The 17,500-nt window shown below is 31.4% G+C and overlaps 1 protein-coding gene across 1 annotated transcript in view; it reads left to right on the forward strand.

Annotated features, from left to right (window-relative positions):
- LOC137999275 (uncharacterized) overlaps positions 1-17,500 on the forward strand; it is a 19,240-nt gene that overhangs the window by 826 nt on the left and 914 nt on the right. The gene's annotated exons all lie outside the window — the stretch shown is intronic.

Below are 17,500 nucleotides of genomic sequence, written 5' to 3' on the forward strand. Positions count from 1 at the left end.
TACATTTTGGATCTTAATCCAACGAATTCGGTTATTGGCATACCTGCCGCCTCATCTTTGAATTTACCGATTACGTTTTTATTTGTTCTGTCGAAATATTGTGAATCTTGTGAATAATCACTGTTATCGAGTTTGTCTTTATTATTCCAAAAGTCTTGATACACATCATTAGTTTCAATTTCATAAGTTAAGCTGTCAGTGTCTGTGAATAATAATTTTGCTTTGCTGCCGTATTTTTGTTTTATGTAGTTATAATGAAAATCATACATTAGTGTCTTACTAAGATCTAGGACACACATACCTACATATGCCGGCCTGTTTAAGGTTAGTGTTTCTTTGATCTTATGAACAGCTACTAAATTTTCATTAAAGATCTTGCTGCTAACATATGTTGGTTTAGCAGCCATTTTTAATAGTTTTTTTTCATCAGTCACTAATCTAACATCTACTCTTTTTCTAATGTTTTCTATTGTTTTACCAAAGACGCTGTTATTCATTAGTTTGAAGAAATCTTTCTCAAAAGCATTTTTAGCATTAGTTCTTTTCTCAGTATTAAAGTCAATATATTGCTTCAACCATGCGAACTGATTGAACTCTAGTACTCGATGGACTTTAGTTATTTTCAAACCAAGATCAGTGTACAATTGTAGGTTTCTGTAATGAAGGACATACTTTTCTTTATTGCTTAATGTAGGTATCAGTTTATGAACTAAACCAGTTGATACATTGAATTTATTGGCTATTTCTTGACAATAATTAGAAAGCATATCTTTGTTAACTTTTATTTTTTCAGGTCCTAGAGGATAGTCATTCATGTATTTATTATTGGCTTTACCATGTCGATTGGCTACGTAACTGATACCTCCACGTACGCATTTTTCAATGAATTGAAACATGTCAATATCAGTCATCAGTTCCAATTTAATATTAGTCATTTTTAGCATAGCATCCCAGGAAAGCCCAGGACTGGTAAAATAATGACAGGGGTCTAGTTTATAGTATTGCAGACAGGTCTTTCTAAAGTTTTCAAACACATCTGCTAACAGAAGTATGTCGGATTTAAGATACAAGTCATGGTACTCACCCATATTTTTCAGATTAAAAGTGTTCCATACATTTTGAGCATGTTTGTATTGATCATCTGTTATATGTTCATCATTTAATATGCTGTAAAAGTTTTCTTTCGGTGGCAGCTTTTCATTGAATTTATCAAAGCTATCCATGAAGTCGTATGGATAAACTCCTTTTTGAGACATTAAATCAAGCTTTTTACCTTTGAATTTTTGAGATGTATATTTTAATGATTCTTTTGGTAGATTACTCACTAGTTTTTCCAAACTAGAGCTCATAAATTGAAAACTATCAATGAAGGTTAGATGATTACCAAGCATGAAAGCCATATATTTCTCCATGTTGTTAGGTATGGCATTGATATTCATTTGACACTTTTCTCCTTTCTTATTTGTATATGTATGCTTATTGACTATTTCACCAATCTCTTGCATCATAAAATGGCTGTCATACCCACGTAGATTATGAAATATTACTGGAATTTTATCAGTTATTTGAAAGTTAAGATTACAATCTTGATGAGCAGATCCTCTGTATTGGCTAGTTATGTGACAGTGATCTCTGACTCTCACATCGGTTTTATTGTATTCTTTTTCACATATATGACATTTATTAGCTTTTTGGAATTTTTCTTCATCATCTTTAGTCATTCTTAATGGTTTATTGAATTCTTTTTTCATAACCTTTTTACAATGTTTAACTTCTTCTAACATAGCTTCCATGAATCTGTGAATAGCTTTTTCACATCTATAAATTTGTACTGGTTTGCTATATTTATCATCATAACAACACACAACTTGTAACCGTATCCACAGTCTGTATGCTTCTGGTATGCTTCGGTATATGATTTATCATTATTAGGTTGACAACCGGATATCTTTTCTGTTATAGCCTCAAAATCTGCATAAATTACAAATGGAACTGCCAACTGTTTATGGAAATTATTGAATTTTAATATGTTGTTGTCTTTTGTTGGCATTTTAATCGCTTGTGTGCCATTCACTTGAATGCAGTTTTCTTTGTGATCATTTAATACTTTTTCAGAACTGAAACACTGAAGACAATCCATGCAGAAATGTTTCCTCTCTTTGTGCTTTGTTTGATTGTACATAAATTTGTTGAAATCTTTGATCGATACATAGTGCTTGTTTTCATTTTCAGTTATTAGAAGCAGATTCATACAATCTTTATACTTTTCATTTGATACATGAATGGGATATTTCTGTTTATCTTCATAACCGAAAACATTGATGTTTATTTCATTCTGCTTTTCTATTTTGTTGTACTGTTTGATAGTCGCTGGAAATTCAATTCCTGAATAATCCAAATTTTCAATGAATGCTTTATCTGATTTTTTTATTCTTTGAGGATCTTTGTCTTGAGGATTAAGATGCCGAATGTGACACCATCGAAAACATTCATTGTCACTGTTTTTTATGTTTATCAAACTTTTAGAACTGTTTCTAAGTTCATGTGGTAGTTTAATGTATGAAGAGCCTCTCATTGGTTTGTATTTTACAACATTAGGATAATGGTTTTCGACTGATTGAATAGTCCAACCTGAACCTTCAGATACCCATTGAGCTATTTTATTTAAGATTTGCTGTTTTGACACTTGTAATGATTCATTGATATCTATGTCATTTGTGATCGTTTTAGGTTGACTGTTGAAATAAGCGGTCTTATACACTATTTCTCTATCAGATGTTTTTGTAAATGCTACCTTAAGCGTTTCAACAAATTTTAGTCCTTTCATTGATATTAATATTTTTTCAATATGGTTAGCAATAGCCTTTCTTGTGTTATTTAGTTGAATATTTAGTTGAACTAATGGGTCTTCGTTGTTTTTGATATTTATCTCAAAAGACTTTGTAAACACTTTCAGAGCTTTACCTGTTTGCTCTATTTTGGTTCTTTGTGCTGGCACTGGTTTTTTGGTTCTTGGTGCTGGCACTGGTTTTTTAGTTCTTGGTGCTGGCACTGGTTTTTTAGTTCTTGGTGCTGGCACTGGTTTTTTAGTTCTTGGTGCTGGCACTGGTTTGTATCCATCTCTGAACTCTATTGGTGGAAGAATTATGTTTTCTTCATAATCTTGAACCATTTGATTTACACTCTTACGTGGTGTTGGGATTGGTCTAATTGGTTTTACAGTCCTTGGTGCTGGTACTGGTTTGGTGTCATCTACTATGATTATTTTAGGATTTTTCTTCTCTTGCTTTAATAGCATTTTGATTAGCTAAGATTTGCTCAGTTTTTTAAGATCACTCTTGTTCATATTTATAAGGTTAGATTTTTCTGGTTTCATTTATATATATACCTATAGATTTTATTTTTAAGTGTTTTCAAAAGATGCGTTTAAACGTGGTCAAAATTCGAAGGATCCAGTTATGAACCCTTTGAATATATTGAAAATATTTAATCCGGAATTGTTTATCTATAATATTGTTCCAAGTTATTGTATAACATATCCTCTACCTGTTTTCGGTTTTCTGTGCTGAGTAGTACATTCAAAAAGTTATCGCGTATTATATATCTTGAGTTGTGTTTTTGAATCGTGATGTCATAGTTTGGTATATGATAAAAAGGAGGTTTTCTTTTGCGAACTGCATCTTTGTCGATAATGTCTAATGTGCTATTGATATACATTTTGCGTTCCGTGTCTTCGGTTTCTTTGTTGGTGAATTGGTTTATTGTCTTATTAAGTCTTGATTTTGCCACGTCTAATGACATGTCGAGTTGTTTGTTAGGTGTTTTTTTCTTTGTCGATTTGGTTTTTTTTTGCCTTCTTTTTTGTAACAAGTGAATGAAATCTTGATAATGTTTCATTATGACTTTTTCTACCTCAGCACGTTTTAATTTGGAGACTTGAAACCCTTTTTTAATATTTATGACTTCTTTTTTTAACTCCTTGACAGTGAAGTTTTTTAGATGATTTTTTAATTGATTAATTACTTCCATATATAATCAATGTACATAAAAAATAATTTATTTTAAATCACGTATTTTAGCACGATATTCTAATAGGTTTGGTAAATCACCAGTCTTTAAGCCGTTAGCATATGGCCAAAAACCTTCTTCATGGAGCCATAAAGCCTTGTTTATTTTCCTTCTGATGGTTGTATTAGTTACAGCTTCTTCGACTGTTGTATCTATATAATATTCTAATTTACTAGTTTTATTTACATCTTGGAATGTTAATAGATTTTTTCTGATACTTGTTAATTTCATATTATGTTCTTCGGCTGACTTTTTTAAAGTCTTTATCAACGACCTTCTATCTTTACTTTCTTCGTACCCATCATCACCAGGATTATAATGACTGAGTTTTGGTAAAGCGTCAATGAATATAAAATGTTTAAATTTATTGTATGTTGAGTCACTTAATAGTTCAAAATCCCAGCCAGCACCCATATATACTAAAGTATATACATTTGTCTTTTTTGTTGAGTTTTTTTATTTACTTATGTCAGATTTCATATTCTATATATTAACTATATATTTTAATCTTTAAGTGTTTTCAAAAGATGCGTTTAAAACTATATATTTTTGTGTCTTTAATCTAAGTATACAAAGACTAATTTTGCCACAATGTCATTATTTTCATTCCTTATTGGTTTTGTTTTACAAATTTTTCCAGGCGTTGTATATTTATTTGATATATGCTTTAATGTTTTAACATGGCAACTTTTTCCTGCTAAACTGTAATTTTTCCCGTTTTCGCACAAGTTGCAATACCATGGCTTATTTAACATATAGTTGGTCTTATGTTGTTTTCTCTCCTCGTCAGTAAGAACTCTCGGTCTTCCACGACCTCTTTTGACATTTTTATTCTCCATATATTAATTCTATGGACATTTTTTCATATGTTTCTAATGTGCGTTTGAATATTCGCCTAAACTACAATATTCTCCCTCATAAATGAATTTAAAACCCGGAAAATATTCATACATTTTGAAACTTTTCTGTTTTGTATCAATCTCACATTTTCTGATTAATTTGTTCTGCAATATATATCTGGTTAGCTCTGAACGTGTTAGTTTTTTTAGTTTACTCGAAACATCTAAATTGATTAGATGTTTACTTCTGATTGAATTTATTTCGTCATCACTAATTACTGGGAATAATGCTAATTTAACCAGTTTTTTTCTACTAAGTTTATTTAGATTAATGTCTTGTATGTCTTTGGTTAGTTCAGTCAACATATACTAATACTATATATTTTAATTTTAAATAAATTTTACATGTGCGTTTATAGCCAGAAACAATTGAATATTTTTGGCTACAAATAGCAAATAAACAGTATATACCGTAACTAAGTTAATATATCATACATATATCTGTTTATATATTTTTAATATCTTTTAATGGTATCCAACTGTTGAAGTCATCACTGTATCCCTTCCATTTTACCAGAGCTTGTTTCTTTTTATGGTCCCTTCTAATGACTTTATCAATACGAAAAACATCCTGCTTGGCTTCAGGTTCATAAAAACTCCGTTGAATATCTTCATCTCTAAGATCTTTTAGTTTGTATGTGATTGGATTAGTGTATTGCATCTTATCAACTGTGAACACTTCTTCTGTCCAATTTGGTGTGTAACCTTTGTTGAACACAATCCGTTTATACTTAGATATTCTGACCTTATCACCTATTTTAAATTTTGCTTTAGCTGATAATGGCTCCATATCACCATATAGATTAAAGTAAACTATACCTTCATTCCTCTTATTAGATGCTTCTATAGGTGTCATCTTTATGCTTGAATGTTTTGTGTTGTTGTACTGTTTACTAGTTTGGGTAGCATATCGAGATACATTGTATTACCTTGAACAGTGAACTGCTTCCACATTTTAGACTTGATTGTCCTATTCCATCTTTCAACCACTGATGACTTTTCTTCATTTTCAGTCGAATACATAAGTATCCCATTTTTGTCAAGCAAATCTTTCAAGTATTTGTTATATAACTCCTTTCCCTTATCAACCCATAAATATTGTGGTTTTCTACCTTCCTTAAATATTGATTTGAATGCTTCAGTGACAGATTCACCTTTCTTATCCTTCAACGGTACGATCCAACCGTATTTACTGAAAACATCAATAACCATTAGAAGATATCGGCAACCCTTATTCCATTTACTAAACTGTTGCATTTCAACTAGATCACTTGCCCATATTTCATCAATATGATTTGTGATTACACGCCGTCGAGTAAAATTACGTTTTATGGGTGCATGTAACTCATCTGCTAATTTTTCTTGCCAGTTTTCTTTAGTCGACGGCTTTTTCCGTTTTTTGAAACTCCTAGACCTAGTTTCTGCTTTGTATTGATAACATTTCTTGCCAACCAATGCCCCCATTGTCTTTCATTATACGGTACGTTGTCTAAAGCTTGAACCATTTTTCTATCTGCTTTATTTTTACATTTCCTATCATCCTTGCAGACGGAATAATCAACATCGTGTTGCATTGCTATTGCATCAGTTCTTCCAGTCGGTATATCGTATATTTCTAATATTTGACCAGTTTTTGGGTCATACTTCAGTTGATTTTCCAAATCATTATAAGGTCCTGTGTATTTATGACCGGGTAGTGTCCATCCGCTTTTTGGTTTTGGTAATTTACCAATAGCTTTGTGAATATCAAGAGCACCACCATCAAGATCTTTTCTGTTTGTTGTGTATTTTTTATTTGGTCTTATTTTTGTTGACAATTGATTCAAAGCTTGAGATCCAACATTTTGAATTGCTGGATTAAGTTTATCCAAAGCATAATCAATAGCTTTTTTCTGTAACTTTGGATCTCGTAGCATTTCTGATGTGTAATATCTACCCATTTCAACTGCTTTTTTGCCAAGATAAGGTACTCCTTTAGTTAAAAATAATTCTGCTGCTGTATTACCAACAGTACTTAATATGCCCGCCCCAGACGACGGGCTAAACCGTTTCCCATCTGTTTCAAATTTGGTCTTTTTAATGCCGCATTCAGCACAAGTGCAAAAGAACATTAGTCTGCCATTTTTAGTTGTTTTGTAACCTGAAGGCTCAGTACATTCAGTCACTTTCTTTTGTTTAACATAATACGATTTCATAATATATATAAGTTAGATATTTCTAAATATTTCCTGTATAATCGAAATCTTTTCCAAAAAGTGCGTCTTCGAATGTGAAATCAAGTGTTTTAAAATAATGTTCAATAAATCTCTCATTTTTCATTGTATCATTTATGTCGAATACTTGTAATAAATCGTAATATGAATTACCCTTATTCATTTCATTTAGAAAGTACAAACAGAAATACCCACAAGTGGTTGTGTTCAAGTTTTGAATTTGGTTGTTTTGGTGTAATAGAGTTAAATTTTTCTTTTTGGCACGATTTACAATCTCTTGGAATGGAGGCATACCGAAACTATCAAAATAATTGATAACGTTATCTTTTACATAAGTTGCAACCCAATGGCTTCCTCTCATATATAAAGGTTCAAGATTGTAAATAAATAATGCTTGCTTATGATTATGTGGAATGCTTTTGTCTCTTGACAGAACATCATTGATTGGTATATTTAAATATTTACACCATTTTATTAGATCATGGTTACTCAAAGGGGTGTTTTTATAAAATTTTGGTTTTACAATATTGCCCCCAGAAGGGGTATGCCATTGAATGGACTGTTTTTTCCCAATAGTAGTCCCTTTCCTGATTTTTTTTTTGGTTGTTCTTTTTTTTACCATTACCTGTGACATATGGTGGAAAACTATAAAAAGGAGGAGGTGCTTTAGGCATTCCGATTCTTGGCGCTCCTGTACCATGTTTTGGCCAAGAAGGAGGCAACCCAACCTGTGGAGCTGACCCTCCCATCAACTTTTTGACAGCATCAATAGCTAGTGGAATACCGATGCTAGCTAACAGAGTGCCTAAAAATCCACCTGATTGTGTTTTGGTCGGTTTTATACGAACACCAGAACCCGATTGAAGGGCATTTAATATATCCTGTTTTTGTTTCGTCGATAAAAGATGTTTATATTCTATCAGCTTTTTAATTTTGTCTTGTGGTACGAGAAAACCACCAGTCTGTACTCCTTTCCCAGAGATTGCTTTAACCAATTGAGAAGCACCTTCTGAAGCTAAGCCTGAAAGAGGTGAAAGACCAAGGGTTTTACCTACAGTTGGTAAAAGTGTACGCCCCAGTGATAAAATTGAAGTCAATAGATTTCCACCGACTTGTTTTCTAATATTAGTCTTAGCAAGACGAATATCCATACCTTTATTCAATTTGCGATTTTTTTCCAATCTCTTCTTTATCATTGCTGGAACATAAAGAGTATCGTTTCCATGAAGAGAATCAATTGTTTCCCTTTTATAGTAAGCGGTACTCAGATTCTTTTTTTGATTTTCTGAAAGTCTCACATTGATTTCAAAAAGTTCAGTCATTTTCTGTATATAATATATGTTATATAAATTCCATGGTTCATAAAACATATATAAAAAGAAATATCCTATAGTTGGTGTCATCGACTTCTTTACACTATAACCAGTTCATTTCCGATTTTGTCGATGACGACTGTTTCTTCATATAGAACGACAGCATGTACTCTGAAAGGACTATTGACAGCACTATTAGCATTGAGTTTGTACCTAAAAATCAACTGTTTGGGATCTCTTGTCACTTTCTCTGCCTGATATGATAGATCGAAATAGATTAGTGAGTATAAACTATTATAATTAGCTAGATTCAACTGGCTTCCGGTGTTGTAATCATTTTTCCTCATTGCATAAGACATTAAATCATTAAAGATTCTTACTTTACTTTCACTGTCATACTTCATTTCTGGGTAGAAAACTCCATTTCCATATTCTAGACGACATGTTGTCAAATAACTACCATTTCCACGATCGGCATTGATATTATATGTATCAAATTCATACGGATTTGCCGTTGAATTGTTTGTTTTAGCTCGTTGTAGGTATATAAAAACTGCTTTAACATTGTCAATACTAGATGAAATCTGGAAAAATCCACTACTATGTGTTAGTGCTGACATTTGATACATTTCTCTGAGATACGTCCATTTATCTTGTTTTAAAAAAGAACTAATAAACTTGTCATACAGACTGTCTTTTGGAGTCAATCTTGGGATCCATAGTAGAAATCTATTAACGACAACCCTTCCATTATCAACTGCATCGAGTTTTTGAAGTAGTTCGTTATCATTCTGCAGCTTTAAAACGATTTCAAGCTGCATTGGTACCAGCATCTTACTCTCCAACTCTTCAAAAAAAACCGCAACGATTAATAGTTATGATTACATTGACATCAGACTTCCCGGTTGTTAAAAGTCGTCTTGCCTCAAATCCTGTATTCTGATTAGCATTAGCTATAAGATGGTTTGTATCCAAATACCAAAGACTATTCTTTGCTACACTTCTAGAGTAATCATCAGAATATTCCAGTAAATTCTTCACAAAAATGATCTTGTGTAGATTATCAGTATCGTACACAATTTTACCAGCGCTTTTTATCATCATATGACTAATCAAACTATGGGCTCCATTAATAACTGTTATACGATCTCCATCATAGGCTGAACCATCAGCCAATTTTTGCACCTTGAACTGAATCTCAAAATAAGCATTATACCAATCGTAAAAACTGGATCGATCATTGATTTCAAACGTATATCCATTTTTCTCTTGGGGTTGATTATCCCCAGGGGCTTCAATTACGTTTTTAAGTTGAATTCTAACCAATTCGTATCTTTGTAAAAATTCGCTTGTTCTAAAAGACATATATCAATATGTTAGATAAAAATTATACCATATATGTTATTTAAAGATTTTTACGCCTTCTTTTTATACCTGATCCTGATATCAATCTATTGAGTATCATATCAGTACTTTCATATTGCTGTTGCTGTTTAATGGGTGAGGATGTAGCTCCTTTTCTCAAATTTGCCAATTTTTTCATTATTAGGTCTCCTGACTTCTCTGATACCGCCTTACCCAGGCGCTCACCTGCATGGGATACTCCCGATTGTAATGCCTTCTTTGCTATTGGCTTAGCAAATTCCTTGAAAACAGATGATGCCACACTTTTTAACGGTTTGAAAATATTATCAACGATAATCCCAGACCCTTTGTGTTGATATACAAATCTACCAAGTTTTGGATGATAAAACCTCTTGAATTCATACGGTTTCATTTATACTTTTATGTTATATTATTCTATGCTTTTCAGAATCAGTGAAAAAGACGTATCCGCTCCATTCAGATCCAGTAATCTTCTTTTTCCATCTGTTACCCACATTCTGATTGATGAAACTGTAATTTTATTAATTGGATTAAATGTAACTCTTCTTGGTTCTAAGGTAAAGCTATAACTAGGTTGGAGAACACTGGTTGAGAATGAATAAATGATGTCCGTATCTTTACCGTCTACAAGTGAATCATTCATTAAATCACAATGAATATTGATTATGTCTGTGTCTTGACTGAGATTGGGTAATTTAGGTCCAATATGTGTTCCACTTGTCAATATCTTTTTGTCAAAACCTATTAGGTCATTAAAATTACTTGCTCTTAAATCAAGTTGGTAATTTTCAGCTAATGTAACCGTGACCCTAAATGTTGTATTATCGAATTCAAGAGTTATCGGATACGTATCACCAGTTTTTGTCATATTTTTTATGTAGGTGTTGAAATCTATATAATTCCATACACCGGCTGGAAGTGTAATGTTTTTAAAAGTTCAACCATTATCTGAGCTATATTTAATTAATTGATTTTTGTATCCAGCATTAACATTAAACCAAGTGAATGACATGTTAATAACTCTATTAAGACCAATAACATATTGCTTATTATTGTCTAGAATCATAGGTCTGGTAAAATTTGTTGTAAAATCTTCTGGTTTATTATTAAATTGATTTTTTACAGAATATGATGATAATACTATCTCACGTTGCATTATATAATAAAGTTACATTAAATTTTGAAATATTGTTTATATAATTTATCATATTGTGATCTGTTGATTGTTGATATCTTTAAAAGCATGTCCAATATAGAAACACCCATATTTCGCATTTCAATGCCAGTATTACCTGCTAATATCTCACCAACAATTAAATCTAATTTTTCTAAAAGTTCTTTCGGTTTGTTAAAAAATATAACATTACCACCTTTTTGTTTTCTCCTATCAGAACCTTTTATTGTTTCGATTTTATTTTCATAATGTTTTATGTATTCATTCAATGTCATTCTTGCATTGTCTAATCTTTTGTTTAGCACTTGCCTAACTGCATCTGAAATTTCTCCTGATTTATATTTTTTTGTGATATGAGTTTTGTAACCTTTTAATTGATTTCTTTTTATTTTGGCTTCATTGATAATCTTATTGAGATATTTTTTGTTTTTTTGTTGAGTCATTTCTTGTTGATTTATTACCTTTTCAACAGAATCATAATTTTGAAGACCAAGATCACCTAATATCATATTCGCCTCATCTTCATCATCTAATCCATAATCTATTTCTTCATCTTCATCGTATTCTGGTGGTAATTCTGGTTCTTCCGGAAAGTACTGAGGATCAATCTTCATTTGTTTTTTACCTTCTAAAAGATCTTGATGACTTTCTTCATATGTTGGTGGTTTTGGCACCAGTTTTTTATCTTCTTGTGGTAAAACAGGTTGTTCAAATAATTCTCCAAGATTCATATCTGGAACTTCATCCTCTATATCAATGCCGTAATCCGGAACTTCTCCTTTCTTCAGAGGTCGTTTTTTCCTTGGCATCCTTAAAACCTGATTACTATCAATAACATCATCTAATTTACTTGTAATTGGTTTAAATACTTTTGAAAATCCCTGTTGACTGGTCTGCTGACCAATATTATGTTTTGTAATTGCATTATGGACATAATTGATTTTATTTCCTAATTCAGATTTACTCTTTGCTAGTTCTTTCCACTTAAGTAAACTCATTTTTGTTATATTGTTATATTATTATGTCAGATAAAAATGAAAATTAAATGAAAATCATATACAAAAAATAGCGTTTAACACCATGTTGAACACCGTGTTATACACCATGTTATTGAAATAATATACCCATATAATATAAAAATGAAAATACCAAATTATGATACAGACGATAAAGTCAAATCCAATTTTAAACAAATATATGATTTCATGCCTGATCGATGCTTTCGCATGCTCATTTGCGGCCCCAGCGGTTCGGGAAAAACAAATACAATGATGCATATGATTTACAATTTGTTGTACTTTGATAAAATATACCTTTATGCAAAAAACTTAGAGCAGTCAAAGTATCAGAATCTCATGGATATGTTCAAACCAATAAGTGATGAAGCTGGTTATGATGTTATTGAAGCAAGCAATGATAAAATTATTCCTGTAAACGATCTTGATAGTGAAAATCAGAAATTGGTAATATTTGACGATTTTGTATCTGATAGAAACCAAAAGCCATTAGTTGACTATTTTATTCAGGGAAGACAGTGCTATTTATTTGAGTCAAAGCTACTATAAGACACCAAAAGACATTAGATTAAACTGCTCTCATTTTGCTATTTATGAATTTCCAAGCAACAACGAAAAATCGCTTATTTGCAGAGAAAACAATGTATCAAAACAATTATACGAAAAAGCAACTGGTGACCCTTACAGCTTCATATATATCGATAAGCCACGGAAATTTACAACAATGAACTTTAATGGAACAATATAACCCATATATATATGAGTTACTCAAATGGCAAATTACCTGAAGATACATTGTCACATGACAAAATTATTGAAATAGTAAAAGGATTGCCTGGTGTTGGTTTTAAACTAACAGATGACAGTGATTACGATATTGACAACAAAAAATTGAGAAATGTGGCTCAACCGATATTAAGTAGCGATGGAAGTACTAAGAGTTATGTTGATTCACAGGTCAATAAGACATTAAAACTAGACGGAAGTAATAAAATGTTAGCAGCTATCGATATGGACAATCGCAGAATTGAAAATTTAGCCCCTGCTCGGCATGGGTTTAGTGATGCTGTCAGCAGTTTACATCTACATAACTTTTATTTCGATCTTAATGTTGATGATGGGTACATAGAAGCACAAAATCCAATTGATATGCAAGATCAAAGAATTAAGGGGTTAGTCGAACCAGTACATCATAAAGATGCTGTATCAAAATTTTACCTTGACAACTTTATGACTCAATAGGCTGATAAAACAGAACTGACCAATTATTTGAAGAGAGATGGAAGTATTTCCGTAACTAGTGATTTTGACTTTTGTGACAATAAAATTACAAAGGTTGGTAACGGTTCACAATCGACTGATGTAGTGAATAAAGGATACATTGATACTGCATTAGCTGCCAAACCAAATGTTAATCAGGTTATATTACGAGATGGTACGCAAAATATGACTGCTAATTTAAATATGTCTCAAAAGAGGATAATCAATTGTGGTCCTCCGAGTAGTAGTTTCGATGTGACTCGAAAAAGTTATGTTGATAATCAATTTTCAAGATGTTTAAGATTGGATGGGAGCAATAAAATGACTTCAAATCTTGACATGAACAATCAACAAATAAAAAACGTGAAAGATGCAACAAATAATCAAGATGTTACAACTTTGAAGCAAGTGAGTGATGCAACTACAAGTACCAATGATAATAAATATACAGACCAAAAAATAGCGGAGAGTCATATAAGCACACACGAAAATCGAAAGAACGTTTTGGCATACCCTATGGACGATGGTGAATTCACAGAAGATTTTGGAATTCAAGACGTCAATTTAATCACCTATAATGACAGTCCTCATAAAACCAACAAAAAAGCATTTTCCATGAAGGTTCAAAAAACAAATGATGGTTCAAATCTGTTTAAAGGAAGGTTTGATTTTAAATTATTTAAGATGATCCGTGATGATTTCAGTAATCAATATACTGTCTGTATTGAAGTGTATTTCGAAAAAGATGGTACACATGAGTCAGAATTCAATTCTTTTAATATAACATTTCAAAAACTGAATATGAATATTGATAAATCACACACAATAAAAGTTAATACTGATTATAAATATTATCGAAGTATATTGAATCTTTCTCCAGACGGCACATCTCCATCGATTCAAAGAAGGTTATATGTTAATGTTCAGAGTAGTTTTGACAACCTTAGTCCTAGTCTGTTACCTTTATATGTACTGATTTATAGGATTAAAAATGAATTCAAAAACGATCTTGACGTGAGTATATACGATTACGATAAAGCCTATGAAGTTGTAAACAATCAACTTAAGATGCATGTAGCAATTAATATGAATGCACAACGATTAATTGGATTACAAAATGCCAATTTTGATTCTGATGCTATAACAAAAGGATATATGAATTCGTCTTTGATTCCAGGATTTATTTGCGGACCAACAAAATTAAGCCGCAATGAATGCGAATTTTTGATTCCATATGATAGCTTACAAGATCAAATAGGAGATATCGATCTTAAATTTATTCTTCAAGAAAAGATATATATTGACAAGGTGATTATAATAGCAAGCCAAACGTATAGTTCTACGCATCAATTAGTAATTGTTGGTAAAAGATCTTCTTCCAGTGCTTCTTTTAGTCATACATACGATTTCAGTTTGTCTGCTGGTAATGGTGCTAATATAACAATCAACCAATATTATGCCAGCGTAAGTCGAATTTATGTTAAATTCACAGATTCTAAGTTAAAAAATTTCATTTACTGCATACGAAACAAACCGTATTATTTATAAAAATATATAATTTATTATATATATGTCGTTGTATGTTAAAGATTTAACTGGAGCTTTTATTCTTGACGATAATGGTAATAAAATTGAATACAGTGTGCAAAATTCAAATATCACTTTAAGTTCTCCACAAAGAGCCAGTTTTCCTATTAATGAAAAAGGATACATAGAAAGTAATAAAAATATAGTATCTATAGCAGCAATTGAAGATAATCATCTTGTAATCAAATCACAGGTTGGTGATATTGTTAGAGATTCATTTCTTGATCTTTGGGTGAGTGAATACTTACGTATGTATGCTAATTGTGTTTATCAGATAAATAGCGCAGATGGTCAAAATGTAAAGATGGATTCAAGCAGAAAAGTAGAAACAATATATGATAAAAGCAATGAAGAAAGTGATGCCACACAAACTGATTCATCTAAAAGACCCACCTTATGTACAAAAGCAGAAAAACACAATGGTAGATATTTTTTAAAATTCAATGGTTCACAAAAGATGATTAGTCAAGTTAATCTAAATAACGATGCTGTTAATGTATTCATTGTTTATCGATTAACTTCTAGGAGCTCACCTCAGAGTTTTTGGAACAATGGTCTTTTTGGTCACGATAACGGAGGGTATGATAAATTTATAGGTCATAGTGGATCAAATCTCGTAGTATCTGGGGCTCATAATACATATAAATGTGTTTATGTTGGCCCGGCAAGTAGCCTACAAAGTTTTCTAAATCTAGGAGATTATAGCGAAAATGATTTAGGCGAACTTAATAAATGGCATTGTCTTAGTGTTCATTGGGATAACAAATCTTCACCAAAAACCGAAAAAAGTAAGATTTACTGGAACAAAAAGCATATTGGTGATCTCACTGCTGACAATCGCGTTGGTGCATCAACAACTGTTTTTGGAGGTTTGGATTCAAGCAGTGACATAGCACCCTTAGATGGTAGTATAGCGTTTTTCTGTGTATATTTGGATGACATTTTAGATGATAAAACAATACTGGACCATCATACTGTCTTGATGCAGAGGTATAATATAACGTAATAATATGTATATCAATATCTTATTAAAACATGTAAAATACAATTTTCATGATGCAAAAAAAAAAACATCCATACATTGATGACAAAATATTAAAATCTGCACTCATTTATCAATACTTACACTATTTTTATTTTGAGAGAGACATATCAATAAACAAAATTCTTGAACTGAATAATGGAGAAATAGGTCTTCTCGGACCAGGTAGTGGCTGTCTAACATGGTTATTTGAAAAAACATTCGGTTGGATTAATATATTAAACAGTCATAGCATTCTGCACGATTCATTTGGGAGGTTTTACGATCATTATTCATTGAGTAGAGGTTATACTTATGCTATTCCAGAAAAATACACAACTAGAGTCGTAAAAAGATCTCCATTATGCGGCCAGATTTCTGGTCTGATTTATTGTATCTCTAAACGATTAACAATCTAAACTATATATATGAAAGATCAAAAAAAGAGAATATTCAACTGGAATCACATCTCAGACAAACTTTCAGAAGAACAGATTGAGGAATTAAAATCATATTATCACGCATACCATAGAAAGTGTTGGGCATATAAACAGGCTATGAAACGATTTAAAAAATTTAAATTAATTGGTAATTCTGTTTCTATTTTGACAGCATCTGGTGGAATTATAAGTGCTATTGTGACCGGTGGTGTTGCTCTAGTAGCTATCAGCACTTGTGCCTTGTTAATCAAATCTTATATGGATCATCAAAACCTTGATTTAAAAATCCAAAACACTCAATTTGCTATTCAGAGTTATCAACTTTTAATTTTAATAAAAAACATGTTAAGAAGTGGTGATTTTGAACCATCAATTCACGTTACTATGAAAAATACAGACGATATTATAGTAGATATATGTCCAACCGTTGATAAATACTTGTTGAAATATGATAAAAAATTTACTATTGAATGATTTTTATGATTTTGTCAAATATCAATAATAAGATCTCTATCCAATATCGATTATACTTTTCAAGTGTCTTTTTTGATTTGGTAATCCTTATTTTTTTATAAGGAAGATCAAGCATTATAAATATCTTTTGTAAAATAAAGTTGATATTAATCCTCCGTTTCCTTTCTTTATTTAGTAAATCAATTACTGTTCCCACTTCTTTGAAAATTTTCAATATTTTATCTTTATTCTTTACAGAAATCTAAAATTATTTTTAAGCGCTATATTATTTACAATATTTTCAATGTGATATTTACGTTGATAAACAGATTTGCGACGGAATCTGTGTTTGTTCTGATGAAATTCAACATAATCTATGAGAGGTTTATAACCATGAACTCTTCCACAACTAATGCATACATTCATGTTATCATTGTTTTGTATATTTTGTTCAATACAACATGTCTCTTTTTTAATTGTATGCTTTCCGATTTCTTTATTGCAAAATGGACAATTGATTTCTTCCATATCAACTAGCTCTTCATGTATATTTTTACAACTCATATATAATTATACAATAAATTAATTTTATGCAGCAAACAAATGGAAAAATGCGCTCGTATCCCCAAGTCCTATACTACTAACTTATTTTTCTAATTTCTCTTATTTC

This window comes from Montipora foliosa, chromosome 4 (assembly GCF_036669935.1).
Source record: "Montipora foliosa isolate CH-2021 chromosome 4, ASM3666993v2, whole genome shotgun sequence".
Lineage (NCBI taxonomy): Eukaryota > Metazoa > Cnidaria > Anthozoa > Scleractinia > Acroporidae > Montipora > Montipora foliosa.